This window comes from Brachyhypopomus gauderio, chromosome 8 (assembly GCF_052324685.1).
Source record: "Brachyhypopomus gauderio isolate BG-103 chromosome 8, BGAUD_0.2, whole genome shotgun sequence".
Lineage (NCBI taxonomy): Eukaryota > Metazoa > Chordata > Actinopteri > Gymnotiformes > Hypopomidae > Brachyhypopomus > Brachyhypopomus gauderio.
The window spans coordinates 10,319,516-10,335,768 of record NC_135218.1 but is presented as its reverse complement, the minus strand read 5'-3'; the positions used below and the strand labels follow the sequence as shown (position 1 = coordinate 10,335,768).

General features: G+C 44.5%; 1 protein-coding gene across 3 annotated transcripts in view; it reads left to right on the top strand.

Annotated features, from left to right (window-relative positions):
• dlgap4b (discs, large (Drosophila) homolog-associated protein 4b) overlaps positions 1-16,253 on the top strand; it is a 101,621-nt gene that overhangs the window by 54,682 nt on the left and 30,686 nt on the right. For all 3 annotated transcript variants that reach the window (XM_077014321.1, XM_077014319.1, XM_077014322.1), the window contains exon 3: positions 9,338-9,380. The gene's annotated coding sequence lies outside the window, so the exon portion shown is untranslated. The remainder of the gene's footprint in view (positions 1-9,337; positions 9,381-16,253) is intronic.

The following is a 16,253-nucleotide window of genomic DNA, read 5'->3' as shown; positions in this document are numbered from 1 at the left end:
CAGGGGTTCACACCAAAGAAGGACTTCTGCTTAAAGTAGTGAGCTTCTATGAGGCAGTGGCTTGGTGTAGTATTTAATGTTGTATGAGGGGCTGGTCATTTTGTTTTCTATCTTTGCCAGTTTGTTTCAGTGTGATTGTGTGATCAAAAGACTACTTTAGGACATACGTAGTTTAGCAAAGAAATAATTCAGGACATGAGAATAATTCATTTTTCTGTGTAATATTCCTTTTTATGTAATATTTATTTATGTAATATTATTAGATAAAAAAAATAGAAGTAATCATGTTTAATTCCAATTTTGTAAAACTATGATATGACAGATCATGTTCATGAACATTATGAAGGCTCATACTGCTATAATGAAGTACCCTGATGCTCAGCTCCCCTGGGTATAGAACTGAAGTGAACCCTCAGTGTGTGTGTGTGTGTGTGTGTGTGTGTGTGTGTGTGTGTGTGTGTGTGTGTGTGTGTGTGTGTGTGTGTGTGTGCGTGCGTGCGTGTGTGTGTGTGTGCGTGTGTGTGATTGATGGTGAGGAGAGTTTTAAAGGTCTTGATCCAATATGGTCTCAGAGGCAACATTATGTTAAGTTAGTTATTACACATTCCTTACACTTCCAGCTATTCATTATCTGTCATGACTATTAGACACTAAGGATGTCTCACGGGTGTTTCTTTAAGGCAGCTGTGAAATGCGGTTTGGAAAAGCCCTCACTGGAGAGGTCACTGGAAAGGTCATTGGAGAGGTCACTGGAGAGGCTCAGTGACTCTGGGACTCTGTACTCTGTCCATCTTCCTCTGAATCCAGTTTCCCCTGTAGCATCACTGACAAAAAAAATGAACTTATGTTTGAAAAGGAACTTCTATTTAAATTCATCGTGATTGCAATGTTGAAAAGGCTATTAGCTATATTTGGAAAAAAGCTCTTTGCCAATATTTCCAGTGCTGGGGATTATAAGCATGGGCTTGCTGTAATTCAAGGTGAGTTATTTAATTAGAGGTATTTATGTGTCCCATGGATGTGAGCAGCCAGACCATAATATGTGAGAGGCTCCAGTGGATTCTGGCTAGCCTGGCTATCTCAGTACGGCTGGAATCATTCTCATAAATGTGGCTTAGCTGTCATAATGACTGCATCCCTGCTATGATAATTGAAAAATAGCATTGACGTGCCAGTGTTTTTTTACCACAGCCAGGTGATGGAAATTGCATTTACGTGTGGAATAAAGCATGCCAGTGAGAGTGGCCCATGCTAGCCCAAGCGGCTAGTGGACAATAAATGTTCTGGTTTCTTACAGTGATAGGAAGAACAAAGGATCCTGGGAGCTGTAGTTCGAGGGAACAATGGCAGATCAATGTGAATGAGATGGAGAGGAGATACTGCAGGGAGGGGAGTGGTGGTTGTGCACTGTGTCAAACAATAGCTTGTTTGCTAATTCTTCAGAGGCCTTTAACTCAGCTCAGGTCCTGTATGAGAATGTGTATCTGTAGTCTGTATGCCCTCATACCACCCCCCCCCCCCCCCCACACACACACACACACACACACACACACACACACATGCTCTCACGTACTCTCTCTCACACACACACACACACACACACACACACACACATGCTCTCACGTACTCTCTCTCTCTCTCTCTCTCTCTCTCTCTCTCTCACACACACACACACACACACACACACACACACACACACACACACACACACAAACAGCCCTCAAAACGAACTGTCTGTAAGGGTTCCATGCTAATCTTTAAGCAGTGAGTAGTGCCATTCCCTTCTTATATTAAGTGAGAAGCAGATGGTTGATCTTGTAATGACTGTCCAATATACCAGAAGATTTCAATAGATTTCAGAAGAGAGATAAAAGAGTTGTAACAGGCATGCCTACAAGCTGAACTCAAAATCCATGGCCATGGGGCTTGGCGCTGCTCTAGCCTCACTTCTGTCTGTCTGTCTGTCTGTCTCTCTCTCTCTCTCTCTCTCTCTCTCTCTCTCTCTCTTCTCTCCCTCTCTCAATGCTTGCCGATGGACAGACGGCTGGTTTGGTTTGGAGGGGCTGTGACCTTTTAGGATGTGACGGTCTGTGGCTCTTGGTGCGGTTGTGTCTCATCATTTCCAGTGTCTGTGATGCATGTGTTTTTGTGGACACTTTCTACTGTCTTTTAAAACATGGGAAGCTCAACCTGCATTTTGGATGCACTGGGAGGTGTGGAAAGGATATTACATCACATGGTTTTATTTTTGGAGCTGGGTAATAAAAAAGAATGAATGAAATAGCAAATTCTTCACTTCACTGTAGGTCAAACAAAACTTGTGATTTATAACTCATGACCAAATGAAATAGAGGGCAGATTCAGTTAGGATTACCTTTAAATCTTTAATTTGTACAAATGTGTACAACTGATGTGCTTTGCACTGCAGTGCAGGGAAGGATGACCTTTTTATAACATAGACGTGATGTTGTCAGACTAATTTGTAAAGTATGTGAAGTATTGCATTGATAATGTAGTACTTCATTAATATATGTATGTATATATCATTTATATTTCATTGGGGTTTTTATTACAAATTTAAAATTCCTCTTGCTAGTCAAAATACTTGAATGATTTACATGTTTTAGTTGAATTAAGCTTGAGCTAATAGACAACATAATTTAATTTATGTTGCAAAATCTCAAACGGCTTCAGTTATTTAGTGTTGTGGGTAATGTTAGTGGAGTCCATGAAAAAAGATAGAGATTCAGCTGTGAAATATAGTAGAGAAGATCTGTGTCACAAGTTCAAAGACCAGTGCCCAGTTGCCCTGTGATCATCGTCTCCATGACACCCAGCATCCATCATCCCCAGATAATCCCAGAGCTGTGAAGTTCTAGCTCTGACATTAGACGTCTGAGCCCATGAAATAAATAGGAAAGACAATCAAACATAGAGTGTCCATAGACCTTCTTCATCTCATCATCCTCTTCCATTCTCTGTGTGTGTGTGTGTGTGTGTGTGTGTGTGTGTGTGTGTGTGTGTGTGTGTGTGTGTGTGTGTGTGTGTGTGTGTGCGTGTGTGAACAAGAGAGGAACAAGAAGAAGAAGTGCATTGTTGACCTGATTATTTTAAACATATTTAAATTATTGTCTGACACAATATAAAATCTCTCACTTAGATCTGGGAGCTTTAAAGACATAGCTTGAAATGTTTTGGTTTAAAGAGACAGGACATTTTGCCATATAGCATATACGCCATCAAGATCCATATAGTGGCCCCAACATGTCTTTGTGTCAGGGATACAGTTTCCCCTGGAAGTTCCCAAAATGCTGGTGCGCGTGGCGTGGGGGACAGCTGTGTGACGTCATCACCCCAGTTCCAGTGTGCAGGCGTGACTACAGAAGCACTTCTCATCTCTCTCCCTTTGGACAGCAGACCGGCAGCTCTACCTGGGCACACAGCATCCACCATGAACATGTGTGATGTTTCTCCATATCTGTTGCAGGACACCACAGCCTAAAACAGAGAGAGAATGGAAGAGGTAGAAAATAAGAGGGAGAGAGATGGCGAGAGAAGGAGAGGGAGATAGATGAAGGAGAGAGATGGAGAGAGAGGGAGAGAAAGATGAGTCTCTAAGTCAGTGCTGGGACCGGGGTGGTTCACCAGAGTCGGTGGGCCACATGGTTCTCTCTCCTTACTTCTCTGCCCTTACATCTGTGTACTGTTCGTGTCCACTTTAGGCTCACCCTAGTAGCTGTGATTATGCAGTGCCTGCAGGGATAATAGATTTGGTACCTGTTATGGTGCTTCCCTACCTCATGTGTGCCAGACGACTGTACTTACTCGTTTCATCCTACTCAGCCTCTTCAGGGAGATATTGTGTTCTCGTTTGATCTTGTTTAAGACTAGAAAAACACTGTAAATAAGACAAAATATAATGTAAATTTATTATGGGTAAATAAAAAGCAAATATAAGCAATTAGGAGTTTCAAGATAAATGTACACAAAGATCATGTGCATTCATTCCAGTTTCACAAAGCACTCAATGCACTCCTTGGCAAAGTATATAGCTTGTAAGAGATAGGACCTTAGGACACACACATACACACACACATACATACACACAGCTGTGTCGGTGCCAACTTTGATGCGGTGTCCTGTTATCTAATCCAGTTGGCGAGTTTAGATGTACTTCAGGAAATACCCAGCATGCATAACCTTATGTAATCGCTCCTCTGTTCCTGTACCATCATGTCTTCAGTGCACTCTCTGACCCAAATCCAAACAGAGCTACTATACAGAACTCTGACCACTCTACTATACAGAACTCTGAACACTATACTATACAGAACTCTGAACACTATACTATACAGAACTCTCACCGCTCTATTATACAGAACTCTCACCGCTCTATTATATAGAACTCTGACCACTCTACTATACAGACCTCTCACCGCTCTACTATATAGAATTCTGACCACTCTACTATACATAACTCTCACCGCTCTACTATACAGAACTCTGACCACTCTACTATACAGAACTCTTACCGCTCTACTATACAGAACTCTGACCACTCTACTATACAGAACTCTCACTGCTCTACTATACAGAACTCTCACCACTCTACTATACAGAACTCTCATCGCTCTACTATATAGAACTCTGACCACTCTACTATACAGAACTCTGACCACTCTACTATACAGAACTCTCACCGCTCTACTATACAGAACACTGACCACTCTACTATACAGAACTCTTACCGCTCTATTATACAGAACTCTGTACACTCTACTATACAGAACTCTCACCACTCTACTATACAGAACTCTGACCACTCTACTATACAGAACTCTCACTGCTCTACTATACAGAACTCTCACCACTCTACTATACAGAACTCTGACCACTCTACTATACAGAACTCTCACCACTCTACTATATAGAACTCTGACCACTCTACTATACAGAACTCTCACTGCTCTACTATACAGAACTCTCACCACTCTACTATACAGAACTCTCATCGCTCTACTATATAGAACTCTGACCACTCTACTATACAGAACTCTGACCACTCTACTATACAGAACTCTCACCGCTCTACTATACAGAACTCTGACCACTCTACTATACAGAACTCTTACCGCTCTACTATACAGAACTCTCACTGCTCTACTATACAGAACTCTCACCACTCTACTATACAGAACTCTGACCACTCTACTATACAGAACTCTCACCACTCTACTATACAGAACTCTCACTGCTCTACTATACAGAACTCTGACCACTCTACTATACAGAACTCTGACCACTCTACTATACAGAACTCTCACCACTCTACTATATAGAACTCTGACCACTCTACTATACAGAACTCTCACCGCTCTACTATACAGAACTCTCACCGCTCAACTATAAAGAACTCTACTACACAGAATTCTGACCACTCTACTACACAGAACTTTGACCTAGCCGGGCTAGGGCTGCCCACCGCTCTGGCATGTGTGCACCACAGCTCCCTAGTAATCACTAGGGTGTGTGTGTGTGTGTGTGTGTGTGTGTGTGTGTGTGTGTGTGTGTGTGTGTGTGTGTGTGTGTGTGTGTGTGTGTGTGTTATCACTGCACAGATGGGTAAATGCGGAGGACAAGTTTTGATTGGGGTGAAAATCACAATTGACAAATATGACTCATTATGTCATCATGCTCAACAAGAAAAGCTTCTTAAAATGGTTTTAAAAGGTAATTATGGAATTTTCAATTGAATTTTTTAATGTGTGTGTGTGTCTGTGTGTGTGTGTGTGTGTCTGTGTGTGTGTGTGTGTGTGTGTGTGTGTGTGTGTGTGTGTGTGTGTGTGTGTGTGTGTGCACCTGCTATTTCAAAGAACATATTGAGGAAGTTGATCTTTTCCTTTTAGAATGATTATTAGAAGGTATTATGTAAACTAGAAAGCCCTACAGACAGCACACACACTATACACACACAACATCACCCACACGCCGATATATGTTCACATGTGTGTATCTGACACTGTATATTACAGATATGCACAGTATACCTACACAAAACCAGCAGTGGTAGAGAGACTGTTACAATCACCAAAAGACCAGCAGTGGTAGAGGGACTGTTACAATCACCAAAAGACCAGCAGTGGTAGAGGGACTGTTACAATCACCAAAAGACCAGCAGTGGTAGAGAGACTGTTACAATCACCAAAAGACCAGCAGTGGTAGAGGGACTGTTACAATCACCAAAAGACCAGCAGTGGTAGAGAGACTGGTACAATCACCAAAAGACCAGCAGTGGTAGAGGGACTGTTACAATCACCAAAAGACCAGCAGTGGTAGAGGGACTGTTACAATCACCAAAAGACCAGCAGTGGTAGAGAGACTGTTACAATCACCAAAAGACCAGCAGTGGTAGAGGGACTGTTACAATCACCAAAAGCATGACATGATGTTACAGCATCGGCACGACACCATTACCATCAGCTCATTCCCACTCTGAACAGATCTGATGGTTGGGCTGAGTTTAGCGTGACTGCCACCCACTGCAAGTGACTGGATTTGATTGTCTGGTATGTTGCTACAAATCTTTCAGGACTTGTGTTGCTTTGAACTTTTTTGTGGCTGTTTTAAGAGTGAGGTGCCGAGGTCATATTGCAAGGTTGTAATATTTCTGGATATTTCAAATCTTACGTTAGTGAACACTTCTGTGTTTGCCCCAAGTGTTTGTGTCTACGTGCATACCATAAGTTTCATAACACAGAGGATAATAACTCAATATCCAAATATACTTCAATATGTAATTTCCCTACCTCTACACTCACTCCTCTCTACCGTCTAGCATGCATGCCCTTCTCTCTCTCTCTCTCTCTCTCTCTCTCTCTCTCTCTCCACCCTTAATCTCACCCATTTCTCTTTCTCTCTCATTTCTCTTTCTCTCTTATTTCTCCCTCTTCTGTTTTACTCCATAATGCCTCCTTGATTATACCTTACTCTAAAGAACAGAGGAAGCTGGGGCGACATTGTGTTCACATTAAAAAGAGTAATCAGAGAAATGAAGTGGATTGTTGAATGTTGTTTACCAGTCACTGTTCCGCTTAATCACACCCACTGCTGAAAAACCCACTGTGAACCAGTTGAGAGAGAGGGAGGGAGAGAGAGAGAGAGAGAGAAAGGGAGAGAGAGAGAGAGAGAGAGAGAGGGAGGGGGAGAGAAAGGAAAAGAGGGATACCATCAGGGGGGTCTCTCTTTTTTTCTCTCCATTCTCATTTCTGATGCTGACTGCAGCCAGGTGTGTGTGAGTGTGTGCGTGTGTGTGTGTGTCTGTGTGTCTGTGTGTCTGTGTGTGTATTTGTGTCTACTTAGAATTTGATTGGAACCACATGGCCCTGCCTCTAAAATAGGATTACCTCTCCTACCTGTGGCAAACAGGAGATCTCTCTGCCCTCTCTCCACTGTCTGTATGATTCATTTATCCTGCTCATTACATCCTCCTTATTATTTTTGAATCAATGGCCTAATTAAGTTTGTGTGATGATTTATATGCTCAGTTATGCCAATAGGTTCTTGTACATGTAAGCACGCACACACTGAGCGGGAGAGAGTGGGTGTGGTAGTTGGGGGGGGTTATACTTTATATATACTGTTAGTCTTGTGCGTTTTATGATTTGTCATGAATAATTCTGTTCATACAGTGCTAACCTCCCTCTCCTCTTTATACATGTGCACATTTCCTCTTGCACTCACACTGTTGCGCGCTTCAATTCTTCTTGCAAATTGTCTTTCTCCTGTGACTGCTGCTGCGGCTCGATTCTCACTGTGTGTTACAGCGCGTACGTAAGAACCTCACATTACCCAGATAAACAGTGATTTCCATCTGTTATGTTATTTTTGGCAATCACGCTATAAATATGTATGGTTCTAGTGTTATCATGCAGATGTTAATTTTCCAAAGCTGGAATAGAGACCTGAGTATTCTGCAGCCCACGGACCAGCACCGCACACACAGCCACGGTGGGCCGCTCCGCTCAGACACGTCCCTGGTGAAATGTTAAAGGTGCTGCAGTGTAGTGTTAAATATGCATGAAGATGAGTTAATAGTCCTTGTTCAAATATTCAGGGCTGAGCTGCGAAGCCTCTTTTGTTTCAATTTTCACTGCCACAGAATGATGAAACTGGGACACTACTGGATGCCATTTTGGTGCAGTCGCACTGGGGCCTTGTCTTGCATATTTAAATGATCAAGCCAGACCCATGGCAACCAGGTTTATTGATTTTGTCTTTTGTGCTAACAAACAATGCGTTTAGATCAAGGTTCCACAGGAATGCAAAATAATGATGCTTATTAGAAACACATTGTGTGTGTGCGTGCGTGCGTGTGTGTGTGTGTGCGCGCGCATGTGTGTGTCATGGCCAGGTTTGGGACTTATATATAGGTTTTTGGGAGCCTGTCATTGGTGCCCATTTATCTTCTCGTTCAGTGTGAGTCAAGTTCAGGCTTTTTTTACCAGGCACTTCTTTGATTGGATGAATGCACATTTTGGGTCACTATGATGAAAAGACAATGGCAATCAAATGCATTAGTATGGTAATTTTAAAGAGCAAATAGGTAAAATATGTGATAATGTAATTCCCCTCTAAGAGTAGCTAGCTGGGACAAGATGAGAAAAAAAAACATAGACTGATATATAGAAAGGCAATGTAGAGAGATAATATAGGGAAGTAATGTAGAGAAGTAATGAAGAGAGGTAATATAGAGATGTAATGTAGAGAGGTAATGTAGAGATGTAATGTAGAGGTAATGTAGAGAGGTAATATAGAGAGGTAATGTAGAGAGGTAAAATAGAGAGATAACGTAGAGAAGTAACGTAGAGAGGTAATGTAGAGGTAATGTAGAGAGGTAATATAGAGAGATAATGTAGAGAAGTAATGTAGAGAGGTAGTAGAAAGGTAATGTAGAGAGGTAATGAAGAGAGGTAATATAGAGAGATAATGTAGAGAGGTAATATAGAGAGATAATGTAGAGAAGTAATGTAGAGAGGTAGTAGAAAGGTAATGTAGAGAGGTAATGAAGAGAGGTAATATAGAGAGATAATGTAGAGAGGTAATGTAGAGAGGTAGTAGAAAGGTAATGTAGAGAGGTAATGAAGAGAGGTAATATAGAGAGATAATGTAGAGAGGTAAGGTAGAGAAGTAGTAGAAAGGTAATGTAGAGAGGTAATGTAGAGAGGTAATGTAGAGAGGTAATGTAATGTAGCCACTTGTAATGTAACAAAATCGTGGTTAGAATGGAAGTGTCTAACGCTTATAAAAAGCTAATCAATCACTTTGTTTCTTTCCACAGGGAACTGAGGATTGATTTGGTCCCTGTATGATGTATCCAGAATGTAAGTATAGTGCACTGCAGTAGGTGTTATCCACTACTTTGAGATCTGTGTGCCAGCACACGTAAACTGTTTAATAATGCCTTGTCAAGTTCTTCCTGTGGCTGGGTGAGCTTAACTCCCGCAGATCACACACTCAACTCCCTCAGATCACACACTCAACTCCCTCAGATCACACACTCCCCTACACTGGCCAGTGCACTAAGAAACACATGTCCACACACGAGAGAATCCCATGGGTTATGCTGAGCATTACCATGGAAACAGCTCATCTTGTGGTGACACGTTTGACAGGCATCTATTAGAGCTTTATTGACAATAGCACAGAGTGTCAGAGGGAGTTTACTAGTAGGCAACGCCATAAAGGAGTGTTCCCTCATTTAATAGTGGCAAGAATCTTGCAATAAAAATTAACACACATAGACACATATTTCTCTCTCCTTCTCTCTCTCTCTGTCTCTCTCTCTCTCTCTCTCTCTATCTCTCTCTCTCTCTCTCTCTCTCTCTCTCTCACACACACACACACACAAGCATTTCTACTAAAATGTCAGAATTGTCACTGATTCAGTACATGCAATGTAATAAAGAAAGAGAGTCCTTGTTTACTTGAATGTTTGTGAGACCTCAGTTCATGTATGTCCATTTCTGGCTCTGCTGCTTCAGACATTTCCTTAAACTGCAGATTACCGCACATGGGATTACTCTATCATGGGATTACTCTATCATGGGAGTTAGCCATTTGTGCAGGGGTGATATGGTGATTTGCTGAAAGTAGATACAGAGCAGGTATTTGACATATTTGACATAGTGCTGCTGTTATCATATTCTGGAAATGTGTACAGCAGTCTTGTTCATTTATAAATGTGTTTCTGCCTATTCTATTAAAATCTTGTTTTACCCTGGATGAAGAGGGTGTTTTAAAAGAATGTTTGTGTGTGTGTGTGTGTGTGTGTGTGTGTGTGTGTGTGTGTGTGTGTGTGTGTGTGTGTGTGTGTGTGTGTGTGTGTGTGTTTCCTTCTACTGATTGTCATAATAAATTGTTAGGAAGGCCATTGTATTTAAGATGGATTTTTTGTGCAGGCTATGGACACAAAGCTGTATTTGGGTTTTGGTTTGTCTTATTAAGGTATTATTTGATTATATATTATAGCAATGAACACAAACTGACTCACACACACACTCACAAATAGCATCAGTCTGGTAAAGACACACAGTGCAGGCCTGGTGTGTTGCTAACCCCTAATCCTTGTGGTGTATAACAGGATGTCATGCTGATTCTGATATCTCTCCACAAAGTTAAAAGGAACTCGAACAGAAAGAAAAGCCTTCTGGGGTGGTGGGGGGGAGAGTTTTCTTATTCACTTTCCTGGCAGCCTTTGTACTGAGGGTCAATATGCTTAAAATTGTATTAGTCTCACATCAGCTGAGCTCAGCATCCTCAACGCCTGTGGAGGGTTCGATCTTTAAGGAGATAGCCCGCTAAACAAATGCAGACTGCCTTTGCCTTAAGGAAACCTGTTCTGCACTGTGGCACACATGAAGGTTTTGTGATGGGCTTTTCACTGGGACGGTAACCTGGCCTTTCTCCACATGAAGCATTATTATTACAGTGGATGGCATTTTGTGGTCAACCCTATGGGGTCATGCATTCTTCTCTTTACAGTGGTGTTACTGTACGATGGTCTTTGACAAAACTGTGTCTAGAAATGGCCCTTAACATGTTAAAGCAGAGAAAAGGGTCATTGGATTTAAAGCATAGTTTGGTCTGGTTATAGTTTAGTCTGGTTATAGTTTAGTCTGATTATAGTTTGTGGATTGTGCAGCCTTTGATTGAGGGAGGCCCAGTGCAGTGGCCCTGTGTCCCTCCACCATGTCTGTCTCTGTCTCTCAATCGTGTCTGTCTCTGTCTGTGTTTGTCCATCATGTCTGTCTCTGTCTGTGTCTCTCCATCATGTCTGTGTCTGTCAGTGTCTCTCTACCATGTCTGTCTCTGTCTGTGTCTCTACCGTGTCTGTCTCTGTCTGTGTCTCCACCATGTCTGTCTGTCTGTGTGTCTCCAGCGTGTCTGTCTCTGTCTTTGTGTCTCCACCGTGTCTGTCTCTGTCTGTGTGTCTCCACTACATCTGTCTCTGTAGCCTCACACTGGCCCTACTCTGCTGTCTGCTGTCGACTCTCCTGTGGTCCTCATGTTTAGAGCTGTGCTAGTGTATGAACTAATGATGAAATAACGATACACATTCAGCCAAGGAACATCTCAGTAAACGGCTGTCTAAATGCTTTGGATGTCCTACAGGGAGTTATGGTGGGCTGTCCATAAATCTTCACCCCGTGTAGATGCATCTAGCCTCAGATTAGAGCTGACAGGCTCTTTAAATTCATAGTATGCGTTTCACTGTGATCCAGTGAGCTACAGTACATATCCAGAAACAGCAAAAGTGCTGTTCTGTCCAATAGCTTAAAGATTGCCCTACGCTGTATATAACACCCCTGTGGGGGAGCTCTGCTTGTCTCTTATTTTTGTTTTCCAGTTCACTCCTGACTTGTGGACTGCTGTGAAAAAGGTTATAAGGAGGAGGCCATCTATCACAACAAAGGGGGTAGAACGAGAGAAGGAGAGAGATAAAGACTGAGAGAAAGAAGTAGAGAGACTGAGAGGGAGAGAGACTGGGAGAGAGACAGAGAGAGAGGGGGAGAGAGACTGAAAGAGAGAGGGAGAGAGACTGGGAGAGAGACAGAGAAAGAGGGGGAGAGAGACTGAAAGAGAGAGGGAGAGAGACTGGGAGAGAGAGAAAGAGGGGAGAGAGATTGAAAGAGAGAGGGAGAGAGACTGGGAGAGAGACTGAAAGAGAGAGGGAGAGAGACTGAGAGAGAGACTGAAAGAGAGAGGGAGAGAAGTGGGGAGAATAAATTTAGACATATGGAAATAGGGCAAAAATGGCACCACTGCAGTGGTGGAACTGCAGTAATTAGGACAAGGTTAGATTGATTATCTCTCTCTCTCTCTCTCTCTCTCTCTCTCTCTCTCTCTCTCCCTCCCTCTCTCATATCACACACACACTATGAACATATGGCTGCTGTGTGTGTCCTCCTGCCCTGTCCTCATGTCTCGTCTTATCCTCTCTGCCATTTTTCTGTCACTTTTCTACTGTTGCTTTTCATCTCTCTCTTCTACTGCCTGTCAATCACAGCAGCAGCCCTTGTTGCTTGGTTGTGTGTGTGATGGAGTCTCTCATTCTATTATATACACACATGTACATGCACTCTGTCTCACTCACACACACACACACACATACTCACACACAAAGGAGCAGATGGGTACTCTGCTGTTTGACAGAGATATGCTCTGACAAACTAAGCTCTCAAATGATGCTGCTCAGTTCAGACTGTGTGTGTGTGTGTGTGTGTGTGTGTGTGTGTGTGTGTGTGTGTGTGTGTGTGTGTGTGTGTGTGTGTGTGTGTGTGTGTGTGTGTGTGTGTGTGTGTGTGTGTGTGTGTGTGTGTGTGTGTGAGTGCACCCTCTGCTGTTGGGCCATGATCTGATACACACACCGTCAGCACAAGGTCCTGTTGGATAGATGCGGCCATACTGCATTCAAGAGTGAGAGTTCTAGGCCTCCTCCCCCAGAGGAGAGGAGGGGAGGGGAGAGGAGGGGAGGAGAGAGGGAGGAGGGGAGAGGGGAGGATAAGAGAGGAGAGGGGAGGAGAAGAGAGGAGAATAGAGGAGGGGAGGGGAGAAGAGAGTAGAGGAGAGGAGAGGAGAGGAGAGTCTCCAGTGTGCTAAGGCTCTGGAGATGGAGCTGGAGGCTAATCCATAGCCTCTGCTCCGCTCAAGTTGAACACATGAATGTGAAAAACATATTGAGAATGACTGCTATTCATTCCTGGCTTGCACACACCGATTCATCAGTCAAATAATGTTTTACCAGAAAATGCTAATGTTGCTACTAATTACTGAAAGCTATTAGGTGAGCACAGATCCCCAGTGACAGACACTAATGGTACCCACAGTAGCTTGGTGAAGACTGTCTGTTCCATGTATTTCTCGATTTATGACTCTGGAGTTGAGATCCTTATTGTATGAAGCTGATTGTCCTTTTAGGGAGTACGTCTGTCTGCTTATGTTGGTCTTTTTATGGTCTTGCTGAATTACTAGATTAGGGCAACCTCTTCAGCAATACTTTTTAGCAAGTGTGTGCGTGTGTGTGTGTGTGTGTGTGTGTGTGTGTGTGTGTGTGTGTGTGTGTCTGTGTGTCTGTGTGTCTCTGTGTGTATGTATGCATGAGTGTGTGTGTGTGTGTGTGTGTGTGTGTGTGTGTGTGTGTGTGTGTGTGGGTGTGTGTGTGTGTGTGTGTGTGTGTGTGTGTGTCTGTGTCTGTGTGTGTGTGTGTGTGTGTCTGTGTCTGTGTGTGTCTTTGTGTGTGTCTCTGTGTGTATGTATGCATGAGTGTGTGTGCGTGTGTGTGTGTGTGTGTGCTTTGTGTTTTTCTACATGAGTGTGTGCACACTTGTGCTTGTGCAGACCTAATGCATTTTAGCACCCTGTCATAGGTAGTAAAAAGCACTTGCTATCACAAGCATTCTATAGTGTGTTAGTGTTAGTTTGAGTGTTAGTTTGTCAACGCAGTGTGACAAGGCCTTTGTGCCCTCATATGTGAGGTAAGATGATATACTGCACTTACTACGTTGCGTGCGCTGCATTGTCCCTTGGCACCCCCTTCTGTTTGGAGTGGTGAATGACACTCTGTGAAGTTCGTCTGCACTGTCCGTCCTGGTGAAGGAGAGCGATGGTCCACAGGCTGGTGACCTGGAGGCAGTACGCTGTAACATGGCCGACTGGTCTCTCTCCCACTCTCTACTGGAGGCAGTACGCTGTAACGCCACCGACTGGTCTCTCTCCCACTCTCTCCTGGAGGCAGTACACTGTAACGTGGCCGACTGGTCTCTCTCCCACTCTCTCCTGGAGGCAGTACGCTGTAACACGGCCAACTGGTCTCTCTCACACTCTCTCCTGGAGGCAGTACGCTGTAACGCGGCCAACTGGTCTCTCTCCCACTCTCTCCTGGAGGCAGTACGCTGTAACACGGCCAACTGGTCTCTCTCACACTCTCTCCTGGAGGCAGTACGCTGTAACGCGGCCGACTGGTCTCTCTCACACTCTCTCCTGGAGGCAGTACGCTGTAACGCGGCCGACTGGTCTCTCACACTCTCTCCTGGAGGCAGTATGCTGTAACATGGCCGACTGGTCTCTCTCCCACTCTCTACTGGAGGCAGTACACTGTAACGCCACCGACTGGTCTCTCTCCCACTCTCTCCTGGAGGCAGTACACTGTAACGCCACCGACTGGTCTCTCTCCCACACTCTCTACTGGAGGCAGTACGCTGTAACGTGGCCGACTGGTCTCTCTCCCACTCTCTACTGGAGGCAGTACGCTGTAACGCGGCCGACTGGTCTCTCTCCCACACTCTCTCCTGGAGGCAGTACGCTGTAACGCGGCCGACTGGTCTCTCTCCCACACTCTCTCCTGGAGGCAGTACGCTGTAACGCGGCTGACTGGTCTCTCTCTCACACTCTCTCCTGGAGGCAGTACGCTGTAATGCGGCCGACTGGTCTCTCTCTCACACTCTCTCCTGGAGGCAGTACGCTGTAACGCGGCCGACTGGTCTCTCTCCCACACTCTCTTCTGGAGGCAGTACGCTGTAACGCGGCCAACTGGTCTCTCTCCCACACTCTCTACTGGAGGCAGTACGCTGTAACGCGGCCGACTGGTCTCTCTCCCACACTCTCTACTGGAGGCAGTACGCTGTAACGCGGCCAACTGGTCTCTCTCCCACACTCTCTACTGGAGGCAGTACGCTGTAACGCGGCCGACTGGTCTCTCTCCCACACTCTCTCCTGGAGGCAGTACACTGTAACGTGGCCGACTGGTCTCTCTCCCCCACTCTCTCCTGGAGGCAGTACGCTGTAACGCGGCCGACTGGTCTCTCTCTCCCATTCTCTACTGGAGGCAGTACGCTGTAACACGGCCGACTGGTCTCTCTCCCATTCTCTACTGGAGGCAGTACGCTGTAACGCAGCTGACTGGTCTCTCTCCCACTCTCTCCTGGAGGCAGTACACTGTAACATGGCTGACTGGTCTCTCTCCCACTCTCTCCTGGAGGCAGTATGCTGTAACGCAGCTGACTGGTCTCTCTCTCACACTCTCTTGTGGAGGCAGTACGCTGTAACGCGGCTGACTGGTCTCTCTCCCACACTCTCCTGTTGCCCACATTCAGCTTTCCTGTTCACTCAGCTTCCAGTGTGTGTGTGTGTGTGTGTGTGTGTGTGTGTGTGTGTGTGTGTGTGTGTGTGTGTGTGTGTGTGTGTGTGTGTTAGCATAGCACACCTGTGTCTTTACATCTCTACTCACGTGTGTGTGGTAGCATAGCACACCTGTGTCTTTACATCTCCACTCACAGATGGTGACTGCTTGGCAAACAAGCCCAAAAATTCCAGTCTGTCCACCCAGCATTTACCCAACTCACACACCCCCTGAACACTCTCTCTGTGTCTCTCTCTGTGTCTCTGTGTCTTTCTCTCTGTCTGTCTCTCTCTCTGTCTGCTGTTCTCTCTCTCTCTCTGTCTCCAGACTCTCCCTCAGGGTTAGATTTGAAAGAATGTGGGATGTGTAAGTAAATGCATCTGGCTCATTCAAGATTATCACTGCTTGATATGGTCTTCTGGCTATAACTCTGTGAGTGATTGGATTCAAAATGAGCAATTAACAACCCCGCTGGCATAAAGCCAAAACTACATGAATGATATCAAGTGAGTAAAAACTAGAGGAGCTCAGTACAACATGAGGATAATCATTCATCAGGAGATGGATTAAGTGTGTG